The sequence below is a fragment of the Pipistrellus hanaki genome (genome assembly GCF_964339955.1).
Source record: "Pipistrellus hanaki genome assembly, chromosome: 10".
Classification (NCBI taxonomy): Eukaryota; Metazoa; Chordata; class Mammalia; order Chiroptera; family Vespertilionidae; genus Pipistrellus; species Pipistrellus hanaki.
Window position 1 is genome coordinate 66,397,889 of NC_140512.1, and position 15,552 is coordinate 66,413,440.

General features: G+C 36.8%; 1 protein-coding gene and 1 pseudogene across 2 annotated transcripts in view; one reads left to right on the forward strand and one right to left on the reverse strand.

The window, feature by feature from the left end:
* FOXP2 (forkhead box P2) overlaps nt 1–15,552 on the reverse strand; it is a 601,300-nt gene that overhangs the window by 210,084 nt on the left and 375,664 nt on the right. The window lies entirely within an intron of this gene.
* LOC311629307 (large ribosomal subunit protein uL22-like) lies at nt 10,306–10,856 on the forward strand (annotated as a pseudogene). Its single transcript has one exon. The product of its transcript is annotated as a large ribosomal subunit protein uL22-like (transcript).

Genomic DNA, 15,552 nt, shown 5'->3' on the forward strand with positions numbered 1-15,552 from the left:
TAATAATTAATTATTCATGGATCATTCATAAATGTACTTAAATTACTTTTCAACTTATCTTTTCTAAAAATATAGTATTCATTTCAGAGAGGAAGATAGAAATATCAATGTTAAAGGAGAATCATTGATCCTGGCTGCCACCTGCATATCCCCTACTGGAGATCATAACCTGGGCATGTGACCTGACTAGGAATCAAACCATGACCCTCTGGCTCATAGGTCTATGCTCAACCACTGAACCACATCTACCAGGCTCATTTTGTTTTAGGCCATAATCCTGAATAAACTTTATACCTGTTAAAAATTAACAAATACTCGCATTTATTTGGCCCTGAAAGAGACAAAAGAGACCCCAAAAGGTTGGGGTATTGGGGAATTTGGTGAAATCCCTAAGTAATATATCCATATGTCTCATTACGATGGATTATGTTAACATATTCTCTTGCTCATTCTCCCTCCTTATAAAAGTCTCTCCAATATCTTAATAACTTTAGTTATTTTCACTTAGAAACTTTTCATTTAAAAACATTTTAATATGTTTCCTTCCTGAGGTCTGCCAACTTCAATACCTCATAAATCTTTAGCTATAAACAAACTGTGGATTTAAGACTCAGGATACTAGTTTCCCTCTAGAAGTCTTCCTGATGAAGCCCAGAATAGTTTTAGAAGTTCTTTTGGCCAGTGTCTTTAAGAAAATGACAGGTAGCCCTGGCCAGTTCGCTAAGTGGTTAGAGTACCTCACTCCCAGTCAAGGACACGTACCTTGGTTGCAGGTTTGTTCCCTGCCCGCTTCTCTTTTCTTTCCCCACACTCTGGTCAGTGCACATGTAGGAGGCAACCACTAGATGTATCTCTCTCACATCCAAGTTTCTCTCTCTCTCTCTCTCTCTCTCTCTCTCTCTCTCTCTCTCTCTCTCTCTCTCTCTCTCCTCCTCGTCCTGCTCCTCCTCCCCCCCTCCTTCCACCTCCGTCCCTCTCAGTCCTCTGAAAATCAATGGGAAAAATATCTTCAGGTGAGGATTTAAAAAAAGAAAAAGAAAAAATTTTACCTATCTAAATTAGATAGATGGAGCTTTCATGCTCCTTTAGCATATTTATTGTTTTTCTCCTAAAAATATTTTTGACATTATTTCTGTATGATTAGTGGAGTTATTTTTCTACTAGGAGGGGTGTCATGACATCTCTCTCCAAATTATATAGTAAAGTACAGTTATAGTCATTTAAAAATGTATTTGTCTTGAAGTACTGAGAGTAATAACTAAATAAAAATTAATATATATAAATAATACATATAAATAATTTATATATGGTTCTGTAGCTCTTTATTATTAGGGATGAGAAATGTTAAATGCTGAGCAAGAATCTGGTAAGTGATGAAAAACAAATAAAAATAACTAATTTACTCAACAATCCTGGAACAGAACTATCAATAGTTATGATCTAGTTTCTACTACTAAGTTGTTAAGAAGTTTTGATTCAAATTTTCTTTGTATATTTTTAGTCACAATGAAGATATGTGCTTGAACCATCTCTTTTAAATTTTCTGGGCCTCCATTTTCTTATTTTAAAATTAGAGGATTTAATTAGAAATCTTCAAATTCCTTTAGAGCAGATGCTTCTAAACTGATTTTCCTGTGGCAATTTAAGATCTCTTTTGCTGCTCAATCTCTTCTTCCAAATAGTGTTCCAATATCTAAAATGATGTTTTTAAATATTAATGAGAAAACATTCTCACTACCTTAACAGTAATGTTTATCTCTAAATTACTTTTAAATATTCTGAAAATGTCTAACTTTTAAAGTAGGAAGACGGGTATCTTTCTTCCAGTTCCTTGGAGTAATTCTAAAGAAGCACGAGTTCATTGAATTTCTTTTATGGCCATGCTCAGTGCCCTATCACAAGATCCAGTCTCTCTATTTACTGACTACAATAGAGCCTTACAAAGGGTCAGAGCATGATATTTCTACATAAAGTTTTCATTCTTTTATTTTTATGTAGCCTTGAACGTTTTCAAATAAAAACTGACTTAAAACTTTGTCCCCACACCTGAAATTGTTATAAACTATTCAAAGCATTAGAATTAAAATTTACAGATTAAAGAATGTGAAATGATAAGAATATAATTGAAATATAATTTAGTTCAATTGTAAAATTGAAAAATGTGACCTTTAAATTGCAAAATGTGTGAATATAAATGGAAAAATAATAAAAAGATTTGTGTACATTTTGGTAGTGGAGAATTATGGGTGACCTTAAAATATATTGTTTCAATATTTTGTTTTGTTTTTTTAAAACAGTTTTATTGTTTTAAAAATAAATATATGTTGTGACATATATGACTTGAATATTGACTTCTAGTGCTGTAGTAGCACATTATGAATAGATACGTGAATGAATAAATGGATGGAGGATAGATGCAGGCGTATTTTATTGTGGTCTGAAAGTCCTGCCTTAGATATGTAGAGATAAACATAGCTTTCAGACCATTTTGTTGGGCTAGTACCAAGAATGACTCATTTCCTGTATCTCTGCTGTTTTTAAAAGTTGTATTTTCAAGCTTGTCATAATTCTCTCTTGAGTAAGAACCTGTCACCTCACCAATGCCTAGAAAACAATTCAAAAATAATCGTGGGAAACAGAGGACTAGAGCAAACCAAAAGATACCGGTTTGGGAGAAATACCAGAGTATATGAGACTGATGGATGAGGAGGCTCTAGCAATGACATTTTTGAAAAAATTAGGTAAAAATAGCCAAGAGAATGTGGTTGCTGAATAATTGCGCAGATTGGAAAGCTACTAACATTTTAATTGTAAAGTTTTGTGAGCAGTGAGGTTCATAGAAGCTTAAAACAAATCCTTTGGTAAAAATGCCCTAAAAAGCAACCACTAAATATATATTGTTATGATCATCTGCTATTTTATTGATTTTCAATTGGGTTGAAAGTATAAGCTTTGCTTTATTTAAAACAAAATAGTGTTAGTTCTTCTCTGAGTGTTTGTTAAAACTCCCCTGTGAAGCTGTCTGGACCAGGGGTTTTGATTGCTGAGAGTTTTTTTCATTACTGCTTCAATTCCCTCAATTGTTACTGGCCTATTCAGGTTTTCTGATTCTTCCTGATTCAGTTTTGGAAAATTGCATTTTCATCTGCATTGTCCAGCTTGTTGGCATATAATCGCTCATAGTATTTTCTCAAAATCCTTTGTATTTCTGTGATGACAGTTATTTCCAGTTCTTCCTTTCTGATTTTAATTATTTGAGTCCTCTCTGTTTCTTGATGAGTCTAGCTAAAGGTTTATCAATTTTATTTATCTTTTTCAAAGAACCATCTCTTGATTTCATTAATCTTTTGTATTGTTTTTATAGTCTCTGCCATTTATTTCTGCTCTGATCCTTGTCATTTCTTTCCTTCTACTTATTCTTGGCTTTTTTATTTTTTATTTTTATATATAATTATTTGAGTAGTAGAGTTAAATGGTTAATTATTAATTTTTTCTTGTTTCTTGAAATGGGCTTGTAATGCTATGAACTTTCCTCTCAGGACTGCTTTTGCTGTACCCCAGAGATTTGGGGATGTTATGCATTCATTTTCATTGTTTCCAGGAAGTTTTTGATTTCTTTCTTGATCTCATTGGTAACCCATTCATTGTTTAATAGTATCTATACTCTTCAAACTTTTCCAAAAAATCCAAGAGAAAGGAAAACTTCCAAGTTCTTTTTATGAGGCAAGTATTATTCAAATTCAAAACCAGATCATACACAACAAACAAAGAAAATTACAGGCCAATATCCGTGATGAACATAGATTCCTCAACAAAATATTAGCAAATCAGATTCAGCAATAGATTGAAAAGAACAACAAAAAAGAACATACACCATGATCAAGTGGGATTTTACCAGGGATGATATTTGCAAATAAATAAACTTTATACATCCTATATAATAAAAGGTTAATATGCAAATTGACTGGACAGCAGAACCAGTTGCTATGATGCGCAATGACCACGAGGGGGCAGATGCTTAATTCAGGAGCTGCCCCTTGGTGGTCAGTGTGCTCCCACAGGGGGGAACCACTCATCCACAAACTCGGCTGACAGCTGGCGAATGCAGTAGCCTGCCTCTGCTGTAGCACTAAGGATGCCCAACTGCGCTTATGCCCCTTAGGAAACAGTCAGACATCCCCCAAGGGCTCCCAGACTGTGAGAGGGTTCAGGCCGGGCTGAGGGAACTCCCTATAGCCCCGAGTGCACAAATGTCGTGCACTGAGCCTCTAGTCACATAAATAAACTGAAAGACAAAAATCACATGATCATACCAATAGAGGAAGAAAACGCATTTGACAAAATCCAAAACCTATTTTTGACAAAAACTTTCAGCCAAGTGGGAATAGAGGAATTATGCCTCAACATAAGAAAAACCATATACTATGACAAAGCTACAGCCAACATCATACTGAATGGGAAAAAACTAAAACCATCTCCCCTAAGAACACAAACAAGACAGGGATGTCTGCTTTCTCCACTCCTATTTAACAAATTACTGGTAGTCCTGCCACAGCAATAAGACAACAAGAAGAAATAAAAATCATGCAAATAGGAAAGCAGGGAAAAAAAACTCTCAGTATTCACAGATGAAATGATATTGCATATAGAAAATCCTAAAGACTCCACTAAAAACTAGTAGATTTAATAAAAAGAATTTAGCAATGTAGCAGGATATAAAATTAACACTCAGAAATTGGTGGCATTTTTATACACCAATAAGGAATTCTCAGAAAGAGAAACAAAAAATAAATCCCATTTAACACAGCAACAAAAAAAATTATATACCTAGGAATAACTTAACCAAGGAGGTAAAAGACTTGTGCTCAGAAAACTACAGGATGTTGGAAAAATATTTAGAAGATATAAACAACTGGAAGAATATACTGTGTTCATGGATTTGTAGAATTAACATCATTGAAATGTTCATACTATCCAAAACAATCTATAGATTCAATGCAATCTCTATTAAATTACCAATGGCATATTTCACAAATCTAGAACAAATACTCCAAAAATTTATATGGAACCAAAAAGACCCTGAATAGCCTCAGTTATCTTAAGAAAGAAGAACAATAGCAGATATCAAGTTATACTACAAAGCCACTGTATTTAACACAGCCTGGTACTGGCATAACAACAGACATATAGGTCAATGGAACAGAGCAGAGACCCCAGAAATCGACCTATGCCATTACACTCAATAATTTACAAAGGGTTCAAGAGCATACAATGGAGTCAAGACTGTCTCTTCAGAATATACTGTTGGGAAATGGAACAGATCCATGCAAAAAAAAAAAATGAGACTATACCACCAACTTACATCATACACAAAACAAACTCAAAATCGATAAAAGCCTTAAATGTAAAATGTGAAACCATAAAAATCCTAGAAGAAATCATAGGCAGCTAAATCTCAGACATCTTTCATAACAATATGTTTGCTATAGTACATCTCTTCGGAATAAGGAAACAAAGTAGAAAATAAACAAAAATGAACTACATCAAAATTCAAAATTTCTGTACATCAACAAAATAAAAAGGGAGCCCAGGGTATGGGAGAACATATTGGCAATGATATGTTCTGATAAAGGGTTAATATCCAATCTATATAAGGAATTCACACCACTTAACAAAAGGAAGACAAATAACCCAATTAAGATGTGCAAAGAACCTAAATAGACATTTCTCCAAAGTGGTCATACAGAAGGCTGAGAGACAGGAGAAAAAATGCTCAAAGACACTTATCATCAGAGACATGCAAATTAAAATGACAATGAGGTATCATCTCACACATGTCAGAAGGCTACCATCAACAAATCAACAAATGACAAGTGCTGGCAAGGATGTAGAGAAAAGGGAACACTTGTACACTGCTGGTAGAATGCAGACTGGTGCAGCCAAATAGCATGGAGTTTCCTCAAAATATTAAATATGAAACTGCCATTTGACTCAGTGATCCCACTTCTAGGAATATATCCTAAGAAACCCAAAACACCAATCAGAAAGAATGTATGCTCTCATAAGTGACCAGCAGCACAATTTTCAGTAACTAAGATCTGGAAACTGTCCAAGAGCCCCTCAGTAGATGAGTGGATAAAAAAGTTTTGGTACATTTACAGCATGGAATACTAGGCAGCTATAAAAAAAGGATCTCTTTGAGACAGCATGGAGGGACCTGGAGAGGATTATGCTAAAGAAATAAGCCAGGCAGAGATAGACAACATGATCTTACTCATATGTGGAGTCTAATGAACAAAATAAACTGATGAACAAAATAGATCCAGAGACATAGAAGCATGGGGCAGACTGTGGAATATCAGAGGGAAGACAGGTAGGTGGTGGGGGGTGGGAAGAGATCAACCAAAGAACTTGTATACTTATATGTAAAACCCATGGACACAGACAATAGGGTGGTGGAGGCTTGGGGTGGAGGGGCAGGGTTGGGTTATAAGGGATCAATGGGAGGGGGAAAAAAACAGGTGATATATGTAATACTTTCAATACAAAAGATTTAAGAAAAAATAAAATAAAAAATAAAGCAGAGTCTGATTTTAACTGGTTTATCATGAGGAGAATAACTCTGTGAGTAACAGGGCTTTTTAATGCTCCACATATGGAGAATCTATATTAGTCTAATAGTAAGCCATAGAAAAGTTTTCCTTTTTTTTATTCATTTTGTTGAAGCATCTAGCCTTTCAATTAACATTTGCATTAGTTACACGTGCAAGTATAATTAGCTAAAGTAAGAGAGGAGTCACAAATGGTATATACAGTATTGACTATTTTATAAGTATTTCTGAGAACCCTATTGTATTATTTGGACTTTAAATGTATTGGTGATCAACACATTGAATTAGCTCTTCTGATATGGAATTCATCATATGTACAGAATGTATTGTACAATGTATTATATATTAGGTGTCACATATGCTAGCACTCAATCTCTAAGTCTGAAAGATGAAGCTTGCATCAACCTTATGTTTTTAAGCATGAAAAACAGAGGCGTTTACTTTTAAAAAGGATGGCGAAAATATAAGGAAGGGATCTCTGGCTCACGGCCAGCCTGGCAATGAGGCAAACCAGGCTGTGGATGTGGCTTCAAGGAAAAGATGGCCAAGGGCCTAATCTATGTAGTATATATGTTTTTCACTTTTGGTGTTGAGTCAAGCACAAGTACTCTTATAAGCTTAGAACTGAAGTGAAACTGTGAGCTCTGGAAGGTATTTTTGTCTTAGGCCTCCAGTTGTGGCTGAGATGGTGTCAGATCTGTGATGAGTGAGCCTTGGCAGCATCCGCCATGTTAATGCCAAATGCTACCATGCGGTGGTGCTTGTGGTTGGAGCCATTTCAATACATGCAACAGAGGTCTCCCTTCCTTTGGCAAGTGACTAAAGGAGGAAAGAGATAAAACTGTGGGCTTCATGTTGGGTACAGATAAGAGGTATTTCTTTATAAGAGTCTTTTTAATGCTGGGGCCTATCTTTCATTCTAGAAGAATTCAAATTTAACTAAACCCTTAACGAGACTTTTAGTTTACCATAGCATATTAGTTCCGTATCATATGTTAGAATGCGATAGCTCTTAATAAGTAGACTGCTGGTGCCTTCCCACTGTGGCCTCTTTAGCCCAGGCCAGGGCCGCTTCCAGGGAAGTCTTTGGTGTCTGCCTCCTTGCCTGTTCTCTGGCACCAAGGTTTTGGCAGTGAATCTGTCCTCTGTGCTTATATCGTGTCATGGGAACTATATTTAAGCTACTGAATCTAAAGGCAGACATTATATTTATTTTTGAAGACTGATGTCCATCCAGTCAGAACCTAAGTAGAAATCTGTTCAGATTCTGGATTAGGTTGGAATACCTGCTTTACATTTATTAACTGTACATACAACTTAGAGAGCTAGTGGGTTTTTTGTTTTATTTGTTTGTTTGTTTGTTCTTTTGTTTTAGAGAGAAAGGAAGGAAAGGAAGAGGGAGGGAGAGAAAAAGAGAGAAAACTGATTTGTTGTTTCACTTATTTATACATTCATTATGATGATCCTTCTAGGTGCCCCGAATGGGGATCCAACTCACTCCCTTGGTATATCAGCACAGTGCTCTAGCCAACTGAGCTATTAGTGTTTTAATCAATCCAAGCTTCAGTTTTCCAGGTTGATATGAAGATTAAATATAATATAAGTATAAAGCACCAAGGAAAATCCCTAGCATAGAGAGTAATGAGTGTTTTATATTTACCTCTCTATTTTCTTCCACTTTTCTATTACCAAGTGTTGAGAATCCCTGTGGAGACATATAGGACTTTTTCCCCCCTACACAGAAACATATTTTATTGGTAACTCAGAACCATTTGCAATTTAGAAAAAACAAAAACAAAAAAAAAAAAAACAACAACAACATTTAGAACTTGGAGAATTAGAAAAGTTAAAATTTGATAAGAACTAAATTTTATGTCCAAGTATCTATATATATAAAAGCCTAACATGCTAAGTGTCTGACTGCTCAATCAGTCACTATAATGCTCACTGACCACCAGGGGCAGATGTTCTGACTAGTAGGTTATCTTGCCATTGGGGTCTGGCTGATAGGGACTGGGCAAGAAGGGAACTCCCATTTTATATAGTTTATAAAACAAGGCAGAAACAATTCATTTTTTTTTTTTTACAAATTTACCTTATATTTAAATATTCCTTATAAAGTTATTTACTAAATTATTGGAGACATATAACTTTTTTTGTTGGGTTATTTTATTTTTCAATTTTAACAGTTCAAGAAGCTTGATATATCCTATCTGTGCATGTAGTATAAAGAAGTCACTATGGAAAACAGTATGGAGGTTCCTCAAAAAATTAATAACAAAATTACCATATGATCCAGTGACCCCTCTTCAGGGTATATAAAATTTGGAAAAAAATTATTTGCAAAAACATATGCACCCTTATATGCATTGCAGCACTATTCAGGGTGGTCAAGACATAGAAACAACTGAAGTGTCCTTCAATAGATGATTTGATAAGGAAGATGTGGTACATATAAACAATAGAATACTACTCAGCCATGAGAAAAGGTGAAACACTGCCATTTGCAATAACATGGATGGACTTTGAGAATATCACACTAAGCCAAGTGTCCACCAGAAAAAAAGTTAGGAATCATATGATTTCAGTTATATATGGGATATAAAATTAAAAGTAATAAATGAACAAACAAGTAAAACAAACAAAAGCTCATACACACAAACAATAATATGGTTGGTGGTTACCAGCTAAAAGGGTAGTTACAAGATAAAAGGGTCAAATATATGGTGATAGAAAATGATTCGGCTTTGGATGGCTAGTAAAAAGTACAATATACAGATCATGTATCATAAAAATGTACATTAGAAAACCATATAATCTTTGTAATAAATGTCATCCCTATAAATTTAATTGCAAAATAAAAATTAAAAAGGAAAACTTTATAAATCAAATGAAATAGCAAAATAAAATAAAGAAGCCAAACCACAGGTCGCTATAAGCCTGGATACCTGTTAACTCTGTCTGCAACTGATATCCTGAATGCCAGGTAGTTCGTAAATAAGCAAACCTGTTTACCACTAGAGGAGCATATGGCTTTGGCATAAAATGAACTAGTTTACAAACCAGAATAAAATACATTTGAAGGAAAGGAACAAACACTTGTTGTAGGATTATGCATATATGTAATATTTTCAACGATAAAGATAAAGATTTTAAAAAATTAAACAGGATGGGCAGGGACAAGGGAAAGTTTCAAAGAATAAATCATATCTAAGCTAAATCTTTAAAAAATTGATTTTGATAATTTAAAAAGGAAATAGAAGGACATTCCTGGATAACACAAGAGCACAGGAAGAGTATCATTTGGTCTAGTTTAAGGAAAACAAGAATATAATGGCTTCTCCCCTCAAAGGAAGGACAAAATTGGGAGGGGAAAGACATATATAGTGTGGATGGAAGTCTGGTTGGATTTGTATGTTGGGGGGAAATAATAAAATGCCTTATATATCATGAAAAAATATTCTACAGGCTGTATAAAACATAAGAAGGCATGAGAGGAAAAGTGCCATAATTGCACTAATATTATAACCAGAAATCTCTGGTAGTGGAGTAAAGAACAAACAGCGATTCATTCATTCATTCATTCATTCATTCATTCATTCGTTCATCTAGTCCACTACATGCCAAGAACTGAGTCAGATTGAAAATACAATGGGCAGCTCCTCCCCAAAGAGGCCAGAGGTGACCTATGAAAATGGTTCGCTATTCACTACACCCAGGAAATCCCACTAAATCATGCAAATCCAGAGGCTCAAATCTTCATGTTCACCTTAAGAACACTCATGAAACTGCCCGGGCCATCAAGGGTAGGCATATATGAAAAGCCACCAAGTTTCTGAAGGATGTCACTTTACAGAAGCAGTGTGTGCCGTTCCGTCCTTACAGCGGTGGGGTTGGTAGGTGAGCCCAGGTGAAACGGTGGGGCTGGACACAGGGTCAGTGCCATAAAGAGTGCTGAACGTTTGCTGCACAAGCTTAAAAATGCCGAGAGTGATGCTGAACCTAAGGGTCTAGATGTAGACTCTCTGGCCATTGAGCACATCCAGGTGGTCAAAGCTCCCAAGATGCGGCGGAGAACATCCAGAGCTCATGGACGGATTAACCCACACGCGAGCTCTCCCTGCCACGGTGAGATGATCTCACTGAGAAAGAGCACATTGTTCCCGAACCAGAAAAGAAGTCCGCACAGGAGGAAAAGATACCCAGAGGAAACTGAGAAAACAAAAACTTATGGCCCAGGAGTAAATGCAACATAAAATAAATCTAATTTAAAAAAAAAAAAAAAAGAAAGAAAGAAAGAAAAAGAAGAGAAAATGGGCAAACGAAAATAGTCTCCGACCTCAAAGACAGGCATTCATCAAACCACCCCATAAATTAGGTATAATCAGAAACAGCGAAAAGTGCTGTGAACGATCACTACTCAGGACTTCATCTGTTTTAGAGTGTTAAGGAATGCCCCGCAAGGAAGGAATACATTAGTTAAAATTTGAAGTATGGACAGGAATTATTGTAGCATGTGCTTGTGTATATTTAGGAGAGTGTTTGTGGGGGACAGAAAGGAAGCATTCCGAGCAGAAAGCAGAGCTTGTACCAGACAGAATGACAGGAGATAAACTGGAAGGCCAGTGGGGACTAAGGGAGCAGAGGGGAATGTGGTGTGAGATCAGAAGACAGAGGCCAAACATGGAGCCAAGAGAGAATTTCGTGTTGCTTGTTTCTAACGTTAAAAAAAGCTACTGGAAATGTATGTCACTTGTAAGGCAGTTCAGAACATGGCCCCTATACTCACCATTGTGTAGGAATTCTTTGCATTTTAATGATAAACTCCTCAAAGCTAAGGGTTATCTATAGTAAATTCATACTCCCTAGTAGGAATAATGTGAACTGTTACATGATCAGAATAGCAAAACTTGAAATATTTCCTTTCCAAAGAGAAAAAGTTGGACTAGCTTCATGTTTTAGTAATCAAAGCACCAGGGCTAACTAATGGCCATAATACCTATCACATCACAATTACTTTCATTTCATTATTTTAATACTCTTCATTTTTCATAAAATTATTATAGATCTAAAATCTTTTTCTTTGACATATTACAGCATAAAAAGAGGAAAGAAAAAGAAGCTATTCCAGGTACACACTTTTGAAATCTTTATGCATCCTTATCTGCAAAACATGTTTCCTTTTGTATCATGAGTTCAACAACATGCCAATTTGTAAAACTAAGTTGAGTTTAATATCTTGTGATAAAAATAGAGCTTAAGCATTCCAGTCATGATGTTTCCTACTCCATGCTTCTCAATTACAAATACACTTTCCACTTTAGTTTTTCTATGTATTTCTAAGTTTACCACTACGTGAAGGTCAACAGCAGTGAGCACCGAGTCAACCAGAGAGTCAGGAATAGGATGAGCTGCTCAGAAAGCGCAGAACGAACGCTCTGAAGCAATTCCTCCTTCCTGTGTTTCAGATGACCAGCTCTACTCTTATCATCTAATGTATTCTGGTGGAATCCTGCATATGGCATAGCGTATCCTGTCAGAGTGACCTTTTTTTCCCTTTTGAAAACGTGACTAATCGCTTCAAAGTACACACACACACACACACACACACACACACACTATAGTTTCCATTTATAAAGGCAACATGAAGAGGGAAGATATAGGAGTATCTCTGATTTTCCAAGCCTCACATTCAGGACATTTGAGTGTGTGGTCAGGCAATGCAACAGGCAGAGTGCAATCACAGGGAACCGCAGTGTCAAAGGGATGAGCTGCAAAGGAACACGGTCCTTTCGCGTGCCTGACAGAGGCCGGCTGAACACGCGGGATGAATAGCAGCTCTATTCAGGGCTCTGATGTGTAAAACACAAAGGCAACAAGGGCCATCTTCAAATACTTAGTGTTCATTTACTACTTTATCTTATTATTAAGTAGGTGAAACGTTTGTTGAGCATTTATTCTATCTCAGATTCTGTGTTTACTGATGAGAACTAAAAGAGGAACAATCCAGTTTTTAAAAGTTAACAGTAGTTTGAGGGTGACAGGTATATAAAAGTTAATTTTAATATAGCATAAGATATATGGATAGCATTTTTGTGGGAGCAAATAGGAACAATACCTAAATTGGTTAGGAAGAATTGTTTGGAATTCTTTCTGAAAAAGAGAGTATTTGAGATTTGAAAAGAATGAGGATTTATTCCAGGCAGAGGATGACATAATCAAATATAAGAACTATATAGCAATGAGCACTATGTAGTATGGGGAACTATAAACAGGATTGCTTCAGATTAAGCTGTGCATCAGGGAGCTTGAAGTTTTGCATCAGGGAGCCTGGGTGAGTAACTTGGAATAAGAACAATATAGGATGTCATTTCAAATAGCGTGGATCTTATCCTGAAGGTAACAGTGAACAACTGAAGGTTTTCTTAAGCAAGGAAATAAACTAAACATAACTTAATTTTATATATGCAGTGGTCGGCAGACTCATTAGTCAACAGAACCAAATATCAACAGTACAACGATTAAAATTTATTTTGAGAGCCAAATTTTATAAACTTAAATTATATAGGTAGATAAATTGTTATTAACTTAATTAGGGTACTCCTAAGCTGGTCTTTGCTAAAAACTCAAGGGGCCAAAGACCCGCTTGTGGCTTGCAAGCCACAGTTTGTTGACTACTGCACTGGAGACCCGGTGCATGAAATTCGTGCACAGAGGAGGTGTCCCACAGCCTGGCCTGCACCCTCTCTAATATGGGACCCTTTGGGGGATGTCCTGATACCGCATTGGGCCTAAACCGGCAGTAAGATATCCTTCTCACAATCCTGGACTGCTAGCTCCTAACCGCTCACCTGCCTGTCAACCTGATCACCCCATTACTGCTCCCCTGCTGGACTAATTGATGCTTAACTGCTCCACTGCTGGCCTGATAGCTGCCAACTGCCCTCCCCTGCTGTGACCTGCCTCCTCCGCAGGGACCCACCTCTTCCGTATAAGGCAGCAAAGATGCTGGGACCAGCTCACGGTGCAGAGTGGCTGCCAGGCCCTGCCTCTGCTTTGCGCAAGGCCATCTCGTGACGATATCACACACTAGGGGCGAGAACCACCTAAGCTTTTATTAGTATAGATATATTTGAAAGAATATAGAAGCAGAGGAACCAGTTACAGAATTGCCATAATTGTCAAACAAGTGGAGTAGTGGCACCTGTATACCAGAATTTGGAACTGTCCTGGATCAGTGTGGAAAATCATTGGAGTGAGTAATCAAAGATGACTCCTAGAGTTTCTAGAACTCAGAGGATTTTAGAGAAAAACAATTCAGGGGAAGGAAAATTTTTAATTTTGTAAGTGGTCCATGTAAATTCCCTACTACCACTAGGGAAAGATGTCCCATAAATAGCTAGAATTAAATAAAAATGAAACTTTGGGGAGAAATCACAGCTTAGAAATAGAAAAGTTCAGGCTATTAACTGGTATATACACGGCAGCTGAAATGGTGAGGGCAGATGAAGTCACCTGTGGATATGCCCGGCATGAGGAAGAACAGACAATGAATGCAATGCCCTCCTGGAGAAGCAGTAGTTAGTAAATGGGCCTACAAAGAGGAGCCATTTAAAGAGACAGGACACAAACAGCCAGTGGCATATGAAGCGCACCTCTGGGAGATGCAAGTGTTCTGGAAGCCAAGAGTAGAGAGATCCAAGCTAGCCCTCCAAACAGACCCCTCTAAATGTGAATGCTTCCTAATACCTCATTGTGAGTGCCTGTAATGGCAATGTTAATAAGCAAATATCTTTTGTCTACAAATTCCTTTTGTTTGTTGTACTTTTACATTTCTTTGTTTTCTTATTCCCATCCTCCTCATACCGAGCATATGCTGTCAAGGGGCATGAAACATGATTACTGTTTGTAACAGCACAGCAAGTGAACAACCAGGAAGGTGCTGAGGAGGAGAAAGTTAAGGCGAGAGCCTTAACCCTTTCAGTTGAGATACCTCCAAATCCTCTGGAAAAACAAACCAACCATATTTTGACTTTGTCCCCCTTATTTCAGTTTGATTATACCTTTTGTGGCTTATCCCCACTCTTTCCATTACGTCTGATCCTTACTCGTAAGCAATTTTGGTATTTGTTGGTACTTCTTTAGCTACAACTGGAGAATCGAAAACAAACTCAATTCAAGTAACATACTTATATAAATGGCACTTAGAGTTTCATATGTAAACTCATAGCCAGATATTCAAAATGAGTATCACGTTTGTTTTGACTGCCAACCCAAAGCAGACCACCACCCCTGCGCCTTCTAAGTAGTAGCCAAGCATAACAAGAAACCTAAGAAACAAAAAAGCACACACACATAAAACAAATCCTGAGGAATGTATGCAGAAGCTAAATAAACAGCCAAGGTCACCAAACACATGCACTGTCAGGAAAGGGAGAGTGAAATCTATGGAAAAGAGAAACCACCTGCCAATTTCAAGTAAGTCAGCTCCACACACTGACTGGGGAGCTTATTTGCTGATGCTAGACAGTCACCACTCAGACTCTGTGCTTTGAACATTAGCAATAACAATCTCAAATGTCTTGTAGTGCAGCGCTTAGCACACAGGTGTTAGAATCGCAATCTCAATTTTGCAAGTTTTCTTGCCTATTTGGAAAATAGTGAGCAGTTTGTGATGTTTTAAACTTGGGAAAAGCAAAAAGAAAATGTTAAGCCTGAGTCTGGATGCAATTTGTGTCAAATATCGTTATTGCTTTTGTTGAATTGCTTCTGAAACCTACAGTAACTCATTATCTGGCAACTATCCCTATGGAAAGAAGTAAGAATCTCACTGGCATGTTAAGAAGTTTCAACTTATCTGTTCCATCTTAAGATTTTTCAGTGATACATTAAGTTCACAAACCCGCCAAAACCGGTTTGGCTCAGAGGATAGAGCATCAAC